General features: G+C 54.7%; 1 long non-coding RNA gene across 1 annotated transcript in view; it reads right to left on the reverse strand.

The window, feature by feature from the left end:
- Positions 380–17,114, reverse strand: part of LOC110403925 — a 32,126-nt gene continuing 15,391 nt past the window's right edge. Inside the window, exons 3-4 of the long non-coding RNA XR_002441914.1 lie at positions 2,801–2,896; positions 380–888 (exon numbers count right to left, since the gene is read on the reverse strand). This is a non-coding gene — a long non-coding RNA (uncharacterized LOC110403925). The remainder of the gene's footprint in view (positions 889–2,800; positions 2,897–17,114) is intronic.

The following is a 17,114-nucleotide window of genomic DNA, read 5'->3' on the forward strand; positions in this document are numbered from 1 at the left end:
GCTCGCACAATGCGGGCCTTGACCCATTGTTTGCTTTTTTCGGGTTTCAGCTGGGAAAGCAGCCACCTCGCGTGTTCTGCCGAGAGCACGCCGGGAGCCGGGCACAATGGGGAACCCCGCTCTGCAAGCAGAAGGAGCTCCAAATCATTCCGGAGACATATTCATTATGCCCTTTCACAGGGGCTGTTTGCATTGGGTTTAACGGCGACTTCCCAGACAGGGCTCAGACCAAATAGAGATCGTTGGCTCGGGCACGGCGCGGCGCTCGGCTCTGGGCCGCTCCCGTGCTCCCCGTGATGTGTCTGCAGGCAGCCCCATGCCCATCGCCTCCTCCGCCTCAGTACTGCACCACATCACACAGCTCGCTTTTGCAGAAAGGAGTGTTTATTTGCAACAGCGCATGGGGTGGGGTTGGTTTTAATAGAGGAGAATTACAGTGCGTTTTTCTTACAGTGCAATGGAATGCTGCCCAGACCGGGCACGGTCAGTCCATGGTGAGTCCATCACGCACCCGTGGATGGACAGTGTGGGCCAAGCTCTGCTCCATGAGCAGAGCCTCTAAACACGGCATCCATCCCACTCACACCTCCTTCCTGCTCCCACCAACATCCCCACACCCAGCTGAGACAGCGCTCACACCCCTCTGCCCAGGGGAATTTGGGTCCTGGAGGTGACATACAGGAGTTACACGGAGCCCTGGCTCCCTCCCCGCAGGTGTGAAGCTCTGCAGAACCCCTCCACGTCCAGGAGCCAACACTGCCTCTTGCTGGTGCCGTTGCAGGTTGGGCCCCTCCTGGAGAATCCTTGAGACAATGGGCAGAGTGCAGGCAGAGGGCAGCCAGGAAGGAGCTCTCAGGCTTAGGACATCCCTTCTCCTCTCACTGGGATCTAGGAAGGAAAGGAAAAGCACACAGGTTACTATCTCTTCGCTCCATCAGCGCACAGAACTGTAGAAGCTGAGGACAGAACCGGGAGCACGGGCGGACCGAGGCCTCGACCCCATCCCCGTTTTCACCCCGTCACCCGCTGCCATCCCGCCCCGTGTCACCCCACCCCTTCCCGACCCACGGAGCCGTGGCCCCGCACTCCCCCGGCCCCACCGAGGGGCTGCTGCCTGTCCTTCCCCGTAGGCTTTGGGGCATGGGATTACTCTGCATGTCAGAGCCACTAAAGGAGCAGCCCTCTGATGTTTTAATCTTCACGTTAACTTTCCCTGCCCTCAGCGCCCTTGGCTGCCTGTGGAAAGTGATACCTATGAGGCACGGAGCTGCGGCCGAAGCCGTGATGCTGAGCCAAAGTGCCATCGTCCCCTCCATGGCTCTCCCTGTAGCTTTCACCCCACACCCTATAGCGTGTTCTTCCCCCTTTTCCTTGAGTTTTCCTCCATTTTCTCTGCATTATCCACAGGCACGGGCCCCTAGCATGCAGCCCAGCCCCGTCCTTCGCCATCCTCCCTTTGCTTTGCTTATAAACTGCTGTGCTGGGAAGAGCAAAGACAAATACACCTCTAATTCTTCCACGCGCTTGGATCTAGGGCGCAAAAGGCACCATCAGCCGGCTCATTTATTCTTTTTAGTGCGCCACATCGTAATTTTATGAAATATTGCAAATTTTATAAAATATTTGCGAGCCCATTTTAAGAGATAAATCTTCGGCGTGGCTCTAATGAGGCGCCCTGGGAGCAGGCGCCATGCGATCCGCCGTAGGTCGCAGCGCCGCGCTCCCGGGCTGCGGCTGCGTGAACCGCCGCCACTCTTTGAACTGTGCAAATACTCCACACTCTGGGGTCCGGGCTGCAATTTCCATGGGTGGTTTTTTATTTTTTTATTTTTTTTCTCTCCCTCTTAAAAATAGTTATCTCCTGTAACCCCTTTATTGCAGTATTCATAGGGCTCTTGGTGGGAATCCAAGGAAAATCCCTTTTCTCTTGCTCAACTTTGACAAGAGCCTACGCGGTAGAGGGGCAGAAGAAAAGTCCAGCCCACGTGCGTTGGTTTTGGGACGGCTCACAGAGAGGGCAGACCCCACGCACGTGTGTGTGTGCAGGGAGCACGCAGCCAGGCTTGGGAAGCAGGGGAGCGGCCAATGCCGCGTTGTCCTCTATAACACAAAGCCACCCCAAACGTCCCCATCTGATGGGACACAAAGGGTGGTGGGCACATCCCCAAGCCCAGGAGGGGAGGGGGATACCCAGCCATCGTGCTCACCGGGGAAAACCCACGCTGGTGCCCTGGGCAGCGCCGCATGATCTTGCTTCGAACTACTGAGAAACTCAATTAATGTGCCAATGAAGAGGACGCTCGCTGCTACGGGACACCACCCACCTGCGGGTCTGCACCTCCCAGCACTGGGTAACTGGGGCAGGAGGGGCTGGAGGAGCCGGCTGGATGGAACCCGGCGCCGACAAAGACACCCCCAATAGTGACAACCCCAGTGATGGCACCCCAATAGCAGCACCCTCGATAGTGGAACCCCCAGTGCCAGCCCGCCAACGCAGGCGGCTCTGCCTGACGGGCCCACTGCTGTGTGCCAAAGCCCCGTTGTTGGGGCCGGGCAGGAAGGAGGGGCTCTGCTCCTCCCCCAGCTCAGCCCCGCTCCGCCGGTGCGGAGAAACTTTCTGGACAATTTAATTGCGCCGGGCTGTTACATTGAAAACCCTTATTCACTGTCGATTTCTTGGCCCTCCCTTCCTTCCCCCTCCTGTTTTTTCCTCCCTTCCATCCCCGACTGCATTTTGCGAGCCCCCGATATCTTTCTTTTTGCACACACGCATGCTGTCATGCAAATAGAGCCTTCCTACCTCCTCCCTGGTTCAAGACCTCCAACTCCAATGTGACCAAAGCTGCGCTCTCCCCTGCAGCTCCTCAGCATTACACCTCCGTTCTGCTCCGGGGGCCTGGGGAGGGAAAAATCATTTGAAATTAAGACCATGTGTTGTTTGCTTTGGGTAATTACAAGTGAGATTTGGATTCTTCAAGCAATGAAGCGCTGTGTGCAGTGGGAGTGGGTTCTATCTGGGCGTGGTGGTGATGGGTTGGTGCTTGGACTGGATGATCTTAGTGGTCTTTCCAACCTTTATGATCTCCAGCACCACTCCCTCCATCCCACACCCGCCCTATGCACCTGGGCACGTGGTAGCATTTCCGATGGAGGAACTTCGTGGCGCTTTGGGCTCAGTGAGAGGAGAATACCGCTGACATTTTCTTATCTCAAGTTACAATTTCCTGTGAGCATCGCAATGATAAAACATGGGCGACGTGCAGCTCGCGTGGAGCGAGTGCATCGTGCACGGCACCGGGGGGCAGAGGATGCCCGCGGGATGCGGCTCTCGGTGCCGTCATTGTTGTCCCCCTGCCTGTCTGCCAGGAATTTTATGGGGAGGGCTTTTGGCGGGGCGAGGAGGAGGAGGGGAGCTTTCCCCCCAAAGCACCCAGGAATCTGTCAAAAGAGGGACAGAAAAGAGAAGAAGAAGAAGAAGGGAGACAGAGAGTGGGAACGTCAAGGACCCCTGACTAATGAATAGCAAGTTTGCCCTTGAACCTCCCTGGGCTTTGCCATTCCCAGGCTCCAAACAAGGGCTGATGCATGCTTGGGCCCAGCTGCAGGGGGACCGGGCTATGGTTCATCTCAGACACTTTGACAGCCCGGGCCTTTTCCCCGCATAGCTCAGACTCGCCTAACTACTCCCCTGGCAACAGCTCAGTGCAGGAACCTGCGCGGAGGCCCTGCCTGCTGCATACAGAAGTGCGAGGAGGAGGGGAGCGCTGGGAGAAATTAGCTGGAGACCGGCTTAACCCGTCAAGTGCTGGGCCGGCACCCTCTGCCCGGCAGCACGGCACTGGTGGGATCCCCGCGGGTGGCAGTGGGGTGGCAGTGGGGTCCGTGCTTAGATACTGCCGTGGGGCTGCTGGGGATGAAGCTCCGCGGGGTGGTGGGAAAACCCAGGCCGGGATGGAGATGATGATGAATGGTGAAAGAATGGCGAACGCTGCTTGGTCAGGGAGCTTGTGCCAGCCGTGCCACCTGTTTCACTTGTGCCACTTTTGTCACCTGTGTCTCAGGTGGGGCAGCAGCGGCAAGGGCACAGCCCATCCCCGAAGCAGCAGGCACAGAGCATCCCTCACCAGCTGAAAGCAAAGGCTGGGGCATGCAGGAGAGGCACCAACTTTCCCCACCACTCTTTTTGCATTGCAGATGAAAGACGCGGGGAGCGCCAGCCGTAGGGGTCTGCGCTGAATGGATGGAGCAAACAGGCACTGCAGACGGCTGCAAACACCCGACGGCTCCAAAGCACGACCCAGGAACGTTCCCACATCCCGGCCCCTTATAAATCAAGGGGGAGAGGGGGAGGGCTCCTTGCCGGCCTCTGTTTTTACAGAGCATCTTTCATGTGCAGCCCCTGAGAGAGAGGGCTTTGCCGAGCTTGTTAAGGAGGGCTCCTGCACCAGGCAGAGAAGGGGACGCACCATATGGAGAGGAGAAAAAGAAAAGGGGACACTGAAAATGGAAAATTATGCAAATCAGGAGGAGAGAGGCTCCAGTGAAAGGGGGGAGGGAGGCGGAGGGGGATGGGAGGGAGCCCTGACTTGGGGACACCAACAGGAGGGACGCCAGTTTCCCACGTTCGGTGTCCGGGCATGGGACGGCCCTCAGTGGCACCTGGGTGATGTCACGGTGTCCCCAGCAGGGCATGGCCATGGGTACCCCACTGCAGGGTACGTTTTCAGCCCAGCCATGCCTGTACCATTGGGGATGCCCGGCACTGGCCCTGAGCAGCAGCAAATCGGGGTCTGCGGTGACCTACTTCATGGAGGTGTCCTCAGGACCTCTGTTACTATGGCAATGAGGTGGTGAGCAAAAAAAAAAATATATATATATATATATATATTTTTGTCAAATCTTTTGGTTTTTATCTGTCACAAAAAGTGGACTCATGCATCGAGGTGCTGGGGGCTCTGTAGCAAATGGCCCCAAGGGACAGCAACAGAGCAAGGCCTGGAACTGCCCCACGCCGTGACAGGGGACACTCAGGTGACACAGCTGCATGTCACTCCTGTGTCAGCTCCTCCTCCAGCCCTGCAGCCGCTCTCCCACTCCTCATGGCATGACCGCACTCCTTCACAGGTCCCCTTGCTCTCTGCCACACCCTGCCCTGGCTGCTGGGCTCAGCTCACCTTTGGGGAACCACCCTTTGAGGCCCCAGCTTGGTCCCCTCTGTCCTGCTCCCATCTTCCAAATCTCTCGGTCACTTCCACTGAGACCCACCCGCCCTTTTGCTTTATGCAGCATCACCCTACCTCACATCCCTCCATCCTCCTCAGCCCAGAAGAAGCTCTCCATTCAGGGCAGCTCAGGTCCTGGCATGCCTGGGCTCTGCAGGGCTGTCTGGCTGTCCCTGGCCACTGTCAGGGCAAGTCAGAAACGTGCTGGGGACTTGCAAATAGGAGGAGGCAAAGTCACTGCTGGAGAAGAGCTGGCCCCAGAAGGCTGCAGAACTGAGATGTTCCCCTGTGCCAGGCTGGGGTGAGCTGGGGACGCGGCCTCTAGTTCTTCATGTCCTGCTTTGACACACCAATGCTTGTCAGTTCCTTCCCACCTTGGCCATTCTGAGCCTGTGCGTGCCCAAAAGCTGGCAGAAACCTCCAGCAGATAACTCAACCCCTGCAATCAATTCAATCCTTTCTCTTAGAGATCCAATCCTATTTAAAAGGCTCTCAAAGGGGATGCCTCATTCTCCCCCTGCTCCCCACGGATTCAGGCAGGTGAGGTGCACGGGGACGGTCTGCCACGCAGGCACACGTGTGACCGTGCCGGTGCAGATGGGCACGGCTGTCCCAGCACACGTGTGTTCCTGCCCGCACCCGCCAACACCTCCGTGCTCCTGCCCACGTTCCCTCTGCCGCTGCCAGGCTGCCAGGAGCGGGGGGAGCTCTGCTTCTCCCCCACCCAGGGCACGTGTGGGATCTGTGCAATGCGGGATTTGGGCTGCTCAGCCCTGCAGCCACTGGGAAAACATGCTGTGTCCAGCTTCGAGCTTCTCAAAGAGCTGTGCCCTAGAGGAAGGCTACATATGTTGGCCAGATCCTCGGTAAAGCCATGGAATAAGCTGTAGGCACTGAAGAGGATTCATGTAAGCGGCACGCAGAGAAAAATAACAAAAAATCAAGTTCACGGGGGTACAAGGAAAACAGAGCTCCCACCCACAGACCAGCTGCATGGGGCTCTGGGGACAGCAGACCACGTAGGAGATAGATAGTGCAGAGCTCATGCTCGAGATGATGCATCTGCAACCGCTTCCCTCCTGCAACTGCTGGAGGTACAGTGAGCTGCCAGCCCCACAGACACACATTTCCACCCCTATACGCATCCTGCCCCACTTCTCACCTGGGCTGCTTTAAGGCTGGACACCCACCATGGCCAAACTATGCAAAGAGAAGATGTGCCTTCATGGAAGAGGAAGAAGGACATCTGATTTCTTTTGGCATCATGAGACACAAGCAAGAAATTGCTCCCCGCAAATAAACCCAGGAGAAGGGGCTGCAGATTCTCACCAGCTCTAGCAATGAGTGGGTGCGAGCAGGAGGGGATTGTTCAGGTGTCCTTTGGATCAGGCTGGCCTGAAGCTGAACCCCTTCCAAGGAGGATACAGCAAGAACAGCGAGTGCTGCCCGAGCGACGGGCCAGAGCGCTGCTGGCACTCAGTCCTCATTCAGCCTCGACCCAGATTCCAGCCCCTGGCTTGGATCCAGGTTTCTTTCTCCTTGACCCATCTCCATCAAAGGAGACGCATTGATGAGTCTCTGCTTGGAGTTTTTATTCTACAAATAGAAGCAGAGAAGCGCCTGCTCTACGGCGAAACATTTCCACTAAACCCTATTTTGACGCTTGTCCTGGTGCAAGAAGCCTTTGGGGACTGTGCCCTTGGTACGAGATGGCAAGACATGACATTAAACCACACGATTGCCACGTCCCCACATCCCACCAAGACGCACCTCCAGCAGGCTTTGCCGTGAATGGGGTCCAGGGGACAGCCAGGCACAGCATCCCCAGCTGCCACAAGCATTTCATTTCCAAACAGGGCCCTGGGGACCTCTTGTGCAATGGGGACGGGGACGCAGAGCAAAGAGACACAATGCGCCCATGCTGCATGGCACTGAAAGCAGCAGAACCTCCTGGCCACCAAACTGCTCCCCAGATGTGAGGCCAATGGGACCCCGCTGCCCTCCTGGAAGCAGAGCATCGCTGCGATTCCCCCACCGATTGGGAAATGGTGAATTGGGATTTTTTTTCCTCCCCATTTCCCTCCCCCGGTTCCTTTTCCGCATCATAAGCAAAGTCCTAATAAAGCTCCCATCCCTGCTGCCAGCCCCGCGCCATGCTCCCAGCAGCAAAGAGATGCAAAGCCACGCTTGGAATCTGATTCCCCGGCTTTAAACGCTGCTCTGCCAGCAAAGTGCGACTTGAAAGCTCCCCTGTCACAGTTACAAAGCTCCGAACAGCCCTTCTTCGGATAATCACGCTTATCTCCAGATTAAGAAAGAGAGACCTGCAGCTGAGGCTGGTCACATGGGCTGGGATGTGGGCAAATCTCTTTTAAACAATCCCCATATAGCTGTGACCTCCACCGCAGCCCAAACGCACAGCCCCTGGCTCCCACTCGGAGCGTGCGGGAGGGGAACGTGCTGGATGGAGAGAGCGGGGCACGGGAGGGGCCGGGGGAGGAGTGACAATGTGATGGAGATGGGAGAAATGAGTGAAGGGAGGAGGTGGGAGAGGAAGAGGTGGGCTGCGGTGAGGAGGAGGTGAGGAAGGACAGGTCTGTGCCACCCGTCCTGCTGGGATTAGCTGTCCCCACGCTGTCCCCACGTTAACTCTTCCTGCTCTGTCCCCGCTGGCAGCTGAGCACGATTACGTGACTCCAGCCGTGCCAAGCAGCCTTGGCAGGGCGAGCGCCTCACCTACTTTGCTGCCACGGATTCATTAAGAGGCTTTGCTTGTGTGGGAATAGTCATCCCAACGGGGAAAAAAAAAAAAGCTCTTCTGCAGATCAGGCTGGCACGGAGCTCTGACAAAGCGGTTTCCATGGCCCTGCACGGGGTTGGGAGCAGAATGAGGGAACGGCGGGTGGGGGGTGCACAGAGTGGGGTGGAGGGGTGGGAGATGGACTGGAGGGGTCTGCAGTGTTGCCTCTGTGCAGGGACAGGGCACCGTCCTGCAGGCCATTCCCCAGTTCTTCCTCACCATTAAAGGCCACATTGCACCAGGGTCAGCTGTGGAAAACGCATGCACTCTGCAGGCCAACAACGGGTCCAAGCACATGCGCAGTGACCTCTTCCAACGGCACATTCCCCTTTGGTTTATAGGGTACGTTCTAGTGACTGGCAACCCAGCCCATGGCAGGAGGCTGGAACGGGATGATCTTTAAAGTCCCTTCTAACCCAAGCCATTCTGTGATTCATGATTCCACGATCCTACAATTCTGTGATTCTCTGATGTGGGGTTAACACAGTGGCTTTGTGACAGAGGAGCCCCAGTGGCTCTGAAAGGGGCACAGATGCAGAGGACGGGGCTGGCCCTCTCCAAGGACCCCCACCATGTGCTGGCACTGACTCGGGCTCTCCAGACACGGGCTGCAGCCTGTCAGGAGGACAGCAGAGCTGCCTCCCCCACCGCTCATTATTCACCCTGCGCAATTAGGCACCGCTGATAAGCCACACGAAATTGCCTTTGTTCTCCAATCTGCGTTTCGTGGGGGTCCCTTTTTCCTGCACGCTCCCCAGGAGTGCTTAGAGTTGCCCACCATGCCTACTGTTCCAACAGCTGGGAGGACTCGATGATCCTTATGGGCCCCTTCCTACTTGGGTTATTCTACGATTCTTTGATTTCGAGGCACTCGCCCTACGCTCAGCTGCTCCAACCAAGCCATCTCCCAACCAGAACCAGCCTCACTGCTCTCCACACCCTCAGCACGCATGCCGGGAACCAAGCATAGAAGAGAAAGCAAAGCCACCAAACCCTGCATGCAGCAAAACTTCCCCAAATGACCTTCGCTTCAGAGCAGCCCTGTGGCAGTCGCTGCTCAGCCATGTAATTCCCTGCTCTTTCAGCACAGCAGCTGCTCAGCAGCAGAGGGGGGCACAGGGAGGGAAGGCATCTCTGGCCATTCTAGAGCTTCCTCTTGCTCAATAAATGTATGCTGGCTCTCGAGTCTTGTTGGTTTAAGTGGAAGGATGCAAAAAAAACCCCTAATTAGACATGAACTGGTGTTTACATCTCTACATCCTATGGATTCTTGTGTGAATCTGAAGAATGCAGGAAGGTGGATGGATGGACAGACGGACGGATGGATGGATACACTCTAGGAATTACACTATGTGCTGGTCCCTATGCTGGGGAAGCGGAAAGACTTTTATCTTTGTAATTAATAACTCTGTCCTGAGCAAATGTTGATAAATCCTTGGTAGCACCACTGCCTTTGTCTCTCCAGCTCCTGTTCCCACTGCTCCATGCCCTGCACACCCCAGCTCCGCTCCTTCCCATGCTTTGTAGCTGGCAGTGGATGCGGCTGCCTTGCTGGAGAAGCAGGCTGAGGTTTTGTTGCTGGGGCTTTGTGTGAGTGATTGCATGTGTATGTGTACATACAAAGATGGATACAAACCCATTGGAAATAAACACCTTTTAAGGGACTTGAGAGAGAGACACAGGGCAAAGGAGAAGAAAGAGCCCACAGACCCTCAGCCAGACAATCAGTAAAGACGAACAGAAAGACCCAGTGAACCAAAAAAAAGCTTCAGTTCTTTTTTAAACTCTCTGCAATTTGCAAAGAAGGCAGCCGACCCATGGCTGGGAAGCCCGGCCCCGCTGATGCACCGGGCTCTCAGCCCTTCTCCTCCAGCCCCGCACAGCTCAATTACCCCGGGCTGCGCTCAGCACACCCCCAGCGCCCCGCATCTCCCCTGCCGCCGAGACAGCTTTCGCCAATGGAAGGACAAATATATTCATTGGCACCTTATCAGACATGCATGCAAAACTAATTAACATGGGGAGACATGCAAGCTGCCACCCAGCCACAAATACACACCCACGAGCATGCACACACACACGCACACACGCACAAGGCAACCCTTGTCTAGGGGGGACATTCAAAAGGCTTTGTCACTAATTTAGGCATCTGTCTCAGTCTGGTCCGGTCCTCCTGGCTGGGCTGGAGTTGTGGTTTTTTTCCCACTCTGTTTGACAATGCTGGGAACATGCCCGAGACCCCTCATTCAAATCACCCCTTGACAATGGTCTCATTGTGTGAGCGTACAGAAAAGGGAAAGGATGGGGGAGAAGATGGGGAGGGGGGCAAGGAATTAAAATGTGAACCCAAGGAAGTGTTTACTAACACAAGCCCCGCAGCTGCCCCGGCTCTCCTCCACCCCCTTCTTCCGATGGCCCAGCCTGTCCCCGCGGAGGCTGCAGAGCACGGGGACGAACCTCGGAGCGTTCGAGTTCCAGGAGCAGGTGTGGGTTTGGGAAGAGAAGAGCCTGCAGCACCTTAGAGAGGATTAGGGACTGAATGTGTCCCGTACAGGACGTCTTTGTGGGGGTGAATGGTGGCCGGCGGAGCGAGGGATTTGTCGGTGGGACCGCTCCCAGGCTTTCTGGATAGGGACAAAAATGGTTTGAACTTGGATTAGACTGGTTTGGATGCTTTCTGCAGCGCTGCTGCCAGCGTGAGAATGGAGGGAGGGAGCAGAGGGGGTCGGGGCTGGGGGCTGAGGGAACAACCCTTCAGGACCTGACCATCTTCCTACGGCAAGTCAGAGAAAATTAAGAAAAAATGCCCCTGATGTCCTGACCGCCCCCCAACCGGCCCACTGCCCTCTGGGGAAGGAAGCAGCAGACAGGGCTTAGCCCCCAGCCCCACATGCTTGGCTGGGCTCGGCAGCACCGTTCAGCTGGAAATGCCCACGAGTCGGCAGAGCAGCGTGAGCCGGGGAAGGGGGAGGAGATGATGACAACGTTTTCCATATATGCAAATGCATCTGCACAAGGTACTCGGAGGGAGACAAAACAAAGAGACCTCCGAGACCCGCACAAAGGCGAACACCTCCGTACACCTCTGGTGCTCGCGTGCGCCGCGAGGTGCGGTGCTGCTCACAGGTCCCCCCCAACCCAGCAGATAGCAGCCCAAAGAGAAGCCTCGCCGAGCAGCACGGCACAAGCTGCCAACACAAATGCCACAACCCACGTCCTCCTCCAGAAACAGATGCACCTTAGGAGTAAGAAGCTATTCCTGTCCGTCAGCTTAGTCAGAAAGGAGACAAGCTGTGATGCAAGCCCAGCAGAGCCCTGCCTCGCTGCGGCAGAGGTCTGGGGGCTGGAGGAAGCCCAGCTCCCATCACGCGGCTCCTGCAGCCAGACCACCGCCTGGAGCTCTTTTGTTTGCCGCGGGAGATTTCTGGACATGGCTACCAACAAGCCATGGCAAAACCGCACACAGAAACCCAAGAAGCTGAGTGGCAGTGCAGCATCCTTCCCATGACCACTGTGACAAAATGAAAGTCGCTGTGCAAATATTTCTGCTAAAAAGGGGAAGCTACTGCCAAGTAAGCAAATCTGTGCTTTTTATCCAAACAAGTAGTCATGAACAGTTTTATTGCCACATCCCTCTGCTCCAATACACATGGATATGCACTTGACATGTACAGAATCGGGAACAGAGCTGTGGTTTTAATAGGGCAATGCAGACACCATATGAAATAAAACTCTACAGAGATTAGCTTGCCAGGACTCAAGGCTGAGAAAAGCTATTTGACGGCACCGAGAAACAAGGACACTTGCAATTCTGCTCTCATTTCCATGCTGTAAATTTGGGCAGATTTTACTGAATGCAATTAAAGCCTCGCTTAGGATTGAACCCGGTGTGGCTGAGAGCAGAGCTTGGTACAAGAGCCATCCCTGGGCCCTTCTCCCTGCCTTGCTCTGAAGGAGTCGGGAAGGAGTTGAGCACAAAAGCAGAGGGGTTGGTAGATCCCAGCCAGCGTGACCATTTCAGAGACCTCTCCAGCTCTCTCCTGGCTGTTCCTTCCTTACCCACAGAATTTCCACTTGGCTCACAAAGCCCTGGCTGCAGGGAAAGGTCGGCACCAGCCTCTTGAGCATGGTGACGCAGTGAGATGTGGGCATCTCCTTCCCTTTACCTCTAATGGGAGCCAAAGACCTCAGCATCCTTCAACACATGTCTCTGCAGGCTGCTCCTGCCTTTCAAAGACCCCAAGGGTCACAGCGTGGATCCCTTGCAATAACCTTGCAAGAAGCTACACAAGACCCTTCATTATTAACACTTAATTGAATATACTCTACATTTTACCTTTTTTGAAGACAGTGCCTTTCAAAGTGCGGGCGGACCTCCTCCCCTGCACCACCCAGGTAGGGTCACCTCCACCGCAGGACGGGCTTGGAAGGCACAGAGTGCTTCTGTGACCTTAAATCTATCTATCCCTGCCTTTAAATCTATCTACCCCTGCCCCTTCTCTCAGACACGGAGGCGTGTAAATCTCAACATCTCATTAAATAGATCTGCAGATCGCTCTGAACGGATTGCCTCCCAACATAACTTTTCAGCTGGTCACTGTCCACGAGCAGATGGTTTTACATGACATTTATTCATGCAAATTGCAGAGGCTGTAGTCTGGTTCCCCAGTTAGAGCGTAAAAAATTACAGTTTAGATGCATAAACGCTGGCACCATCAGAGAAGGCAAGATGAGACTGGAAATACACCCCTGGCTTTCAGTGCAACACGACAAAATTTAGAATGAGTCCTCATCAGATGGCAGCTCAGCAGAAGCAACCTCCCTAAAATACCCAGGGAGACAGAGAAGGCCACGTGCAAAGCTGCAGCAATACAGAGAAATGAACTTCTCCTGCTGCATGTGCAGGAACCTGCCACGGGTAGACTGCACACGACATTTTACGTCACTCACAAAGCCTACCCCGTCCAATAAAGTGTGGAAGTAAAACAAAGCATGAAATCCAGGCATAAATTAGCATCCCTCCAGTCTAGCTTTATTTGTGCTGCTGCTGCCGTGGATTAGCATCTAGCGAGCTGACAGGCTGATAGGCAGACAGAAACGGGGAGAAATGAAAAAATCAGTGGGTGTCTTTTTTTCCCTATGGTTCCTGGGACGTCTGCCATCAAAGTACAGACAGCGCTCATCCCTTCAGGACCAGAGTTTTCCCATCTTCCCCGGAGAGCAATAGGATCTGTAGGGAAGCAAATCCCCCTGAAACATTTGTGCCTGCACCCTGCAAAGATGGCACCCGTCATCTGACTGCAAGCCCAGCACATCCACGCCGGTATCCCTCCAGCAGCATTTGCAGAGAGCTGCAGAGAGCTTTAGGACAGCACCTTGCTGCAGGCATGCAGCAGACACCCTGAGATTGGCTCCGGATCATGTTCACCAGCACTCAGGGCAGCTGCTGGCGGCCACGGCCAGGCCTGGTACCTGATGCCAGCTGACATGACCAGGATCTCACGCCAGCATCTCCTCTCAGTTCATGTCAGCAATGTGTCACCGCTGGCTCCGCAGGCAGGAGACCTGCCGAGAGCATCCATCGCGCTGTCACGCAGCCTCCCGCTCCCCGGGGCTGTATGGCAAAGCAAGTGGTGGTCAGCAGAGATGCCCTTTCTCCCCAGGGCTTGAGGTCCCCTCTGCCACCAAACCTCTCTCCTGGTGCACCTCTGTGGGACCCACATCAGGCAGCAGAAGGGAGTTTGGGGAGGACGGTACCACCGTGCCCAAAACAGGGGAACAACAGCAGCAAACGTGACCGTGTTCAAAATGACCTGCAAAACCCATTTCCACCCTTGCTGAGCTGTTCCCAACTTCATCAGGCTCTCATGTCACAGGAGATCTCAAGTCCCTGCGCATCACTTACAGAGCCAACGAGAGGGCTCAGTTTTTAGGCTAAGGAAAGCAAATTTTCAGCCATTTTCAAAAGTGGCCTAGAAAACGCAGAGTAATTCTACATAGCCATAAAGCTGATCCCTCAGGGGTGTGTGGTTTGAACAGCCCGGTGCCCCTCTGCCTGCCAGTGTGACACTTACAGGGTCTGATCAGAGGATGCAGGTCTGAAAATTCACCATTCTGTGATTCGGGATGAGCAGTGGCACCAGCAATCCCAGCAGCTGGGCTCTGCCTTTGCAGTGGGCAGCACGAGAATCCCGCAAGCAGCAGGCATCTGTGGCCAGCTCCGAATGGCCCACGCTCAAATGGGGCAGGAGAATTAGCCCTTGCACAAATGAAGATAAGTAGCCCAAGCCTTTCCTTCTCTAAGTCATGTTGCAAGCTGTGGATTAGGGAGTGGAGTCACCATATCCTTAAGCTCTTGCAGCAATCACAGACACTCATTTAACCTCTGGCATTTGGGATGGGAGGAGGCAGAAGTCTGAGAGCCCACCAGTCAGAGACTACAGCGACACAGCAAGCTGCAGGTAACATCTTCCCTCTGCAAGGGAAGCCCTAATGGGCTCCCCAGCCAGCACTTATCTATGTAAACCATTTGCTTCCTCCCCAAGCTCCCAGCTTGTTCTGCCACGTCACCCATGAGCCTGATCACAGGCAACATGATGGGTCCCAGCCTAGCACCCGCTCATTAGCACTCTGCATTTCCAATCTGCTCCTCAGTTCTACCCCATCGGGAAAAGCCCGGTCTGGGGACACTGCAGGACCAGAACTGCTGTAAATGCTGCAGATGAACAGTGAGGGCTGTTAGCAGAAAGACAGACCTGAAAGAACCTCAGAAGCCACAGGACCAGCTCATACAAGTCCTGACTTGCGCCTGCAGTTTTCCTTCTCTTCGGTGAGCTCCAGCACATTTCCACATTAAAATAAATTTAAAACCACACTGGTTACAGCACATTCAGACATGTGACCACCGGGGTGAGGGTGATGCCTATGCAACACATCACAAATGGGCTGAAGGAGCACATTACCCTGCGAGACTGCTCAGAGTGGAAACCTGGATGGAGCATGCCTGCAGCAACCCAGGGAGCTCCTGCACAGCACCAGGAGGACAGCACAGGGACAGCATCATCTCCTCAGACTCCTAAGCAGAGTCTTCCATGGCGCTAAGCACAGTGCTGACCTCTCTGTTTAAGCAGAGTCCAAAGAAAGTTTTTAAAAAGGCAGTGTGCCTCTGTGCAGCCGTGTCTCCACCACCTCCACAAGCATGTACACACATGGGCATCCCTTGCTTGGCCTTTTACAGAACAGGGCAGCTGGGACCAGAATTACCAATCACTGCATTTCAGAGGCTGAAGCACATGCTACAGACCTTTGCTTCCAAGTTTCTCTACAACCAGTGGCTTGGACCACTCCTAACAGTCATGAGTACATGTAGCAGGATCCAAGCCAGCCCCCATCCAACCCAATGTAAACCACAATGTTTGGATTTGTCAGGCTCTCCTTCACACTCTGTTCGATATTATGCAGTATCCCATACTTCCATCCATATTCCAGCTTTGAATACCAGGAATATGACTACCCAAAATTGCTAAGGCTGACTCTGAAAAAAACCCAAGGATTTGGAGGATCTTTCTTCAGATTGGTAATTCCAGGCCCAATCATGTCTTTGTCTTGTTTCCAGAGTTTTCCCTGTAATAATGATGCCCATAAACCCATTTCTCATTAGCACCATTTGATTATTTTTAAGCGAGACTGAAGCTTCCAAGCAGCCCTTGATTCCAGGTGCTGTGGTTTTGCAACAAACACCCCAAATCCCAAGCCTTGTGATAAAGCCCCTGAGAGCCATTCTGGCCAAGCCTTGCCAGCTGCTGTTCTACCCAGAAGGCATCCACCCGAGAGAACAGGATGGCAGAAGAGGGGAGGAAGGATAGAAAACGGCGATTTCTGGGGCCCTGAAGCAAGTGTGCCTTGCTAGGTTTTCAGCCAAGCCCATCCACAAGGCATGCTCAGCCTGTGCAAACCTGCTCCGATGCCTTGCCCTTTGTGTGGCTTCCTGGACATTCTTCTCTATCCTCCCCAAAGCACAAAGTCACCGTGGCCACGCGGCAGCAACCCGCACACTCCTGACCCAAGTCCCTCTGCCAAGCCAGCCCCAGCGCAGGGCACGCAGGCAAAAGAGCTGCCTGAGGAATCCACGCCAAGCGGCGCTGAGCACGACCCTTCTGCTTTACAATGGCAACCTGAATCCTAAATACTGGATTTCTAGGCACGCATTAAAGCCATGAGACAATGGGGACCATGAGGCTGGGGCTGGCTGCAAGCCAGCTCCTGCCCTGCCAGCGTCCTACATTTCCCATTTCCTTCTTTTTCACCCTAGCAGAAAAGCAAAGTCCCGCTAAGCATGCAGAAGCTCACACATGACCTAGGGACTCACCCCCACTGGACAGTGGATGCCTGAGAAGATACAGTCTTCCCCCCTCTCTCTCATACAAGCATCGCTTCTCCTTTAATTGGTTTCATTCATGGCGGCCCTCTACTAAATGTAATTATGCCAGGCTCTCTCCATCTGTCTGTGTTCAGTGTTTTTATTTTCAATCTTTATTTCTGCATTAATTCCCACTCTGCAGCTCACGTGCACAACATCGTCCAGGACCTCACGAGGACATGCAGGCACCAAACGAAGAGCTGGATTTGACCCTGAGTTTCTCCTGGCTGGACCCACTGAACATTTTTTCACAGGACAAGCCCCATGCCTCAGCTGCTCTCCACAATATCCACACAAGAGGGTCTTTTCGCGAACACTCCACAGCTGCCTGGCAGCCCAGGCAAGAGGAGATGTCTTGATTTTGTCTGCGTCCCATTGACACAGAAGTATCTCTGCTCTGTCTTCCCAAGCCTGGTGCATACAGCTAGCAAGGGGAGATGTCTGCACAAGCTGGCACAGACCCTTTTTTTTTTTTTTTTTTGCATGAGGACAGCATTTAAACAAAAGCTAACACGCTAATTTTCCTTCCCATGAATGCAGACAGGGTGAACACAGCTGAGCACGGGAATTAACAAAGCTCAGCTCTGCAAGGGCAGCTCATATCTGCAAAGAGCTGAACGCTCCCAGAAGCATCTCCTCTCTGGGGTCCATCATCCAATGCCCCTACACCATC

The sequence above is a fragment of the Numida meleagris genome, chromosome 9 (genome assembly GCF_002078875.1).
Source record: "Numida meleagris isolate 19003 breed g44 Domestic line chromosome 9, NumMel1.0, whole genome shotgun sequence".
Taxonomy (NCBI): domain Eukaryota; kingdom Metazoa; phylum Chordata; class Aves; order Galliformes; family Numididae; genus Numida; species Numida meleagris.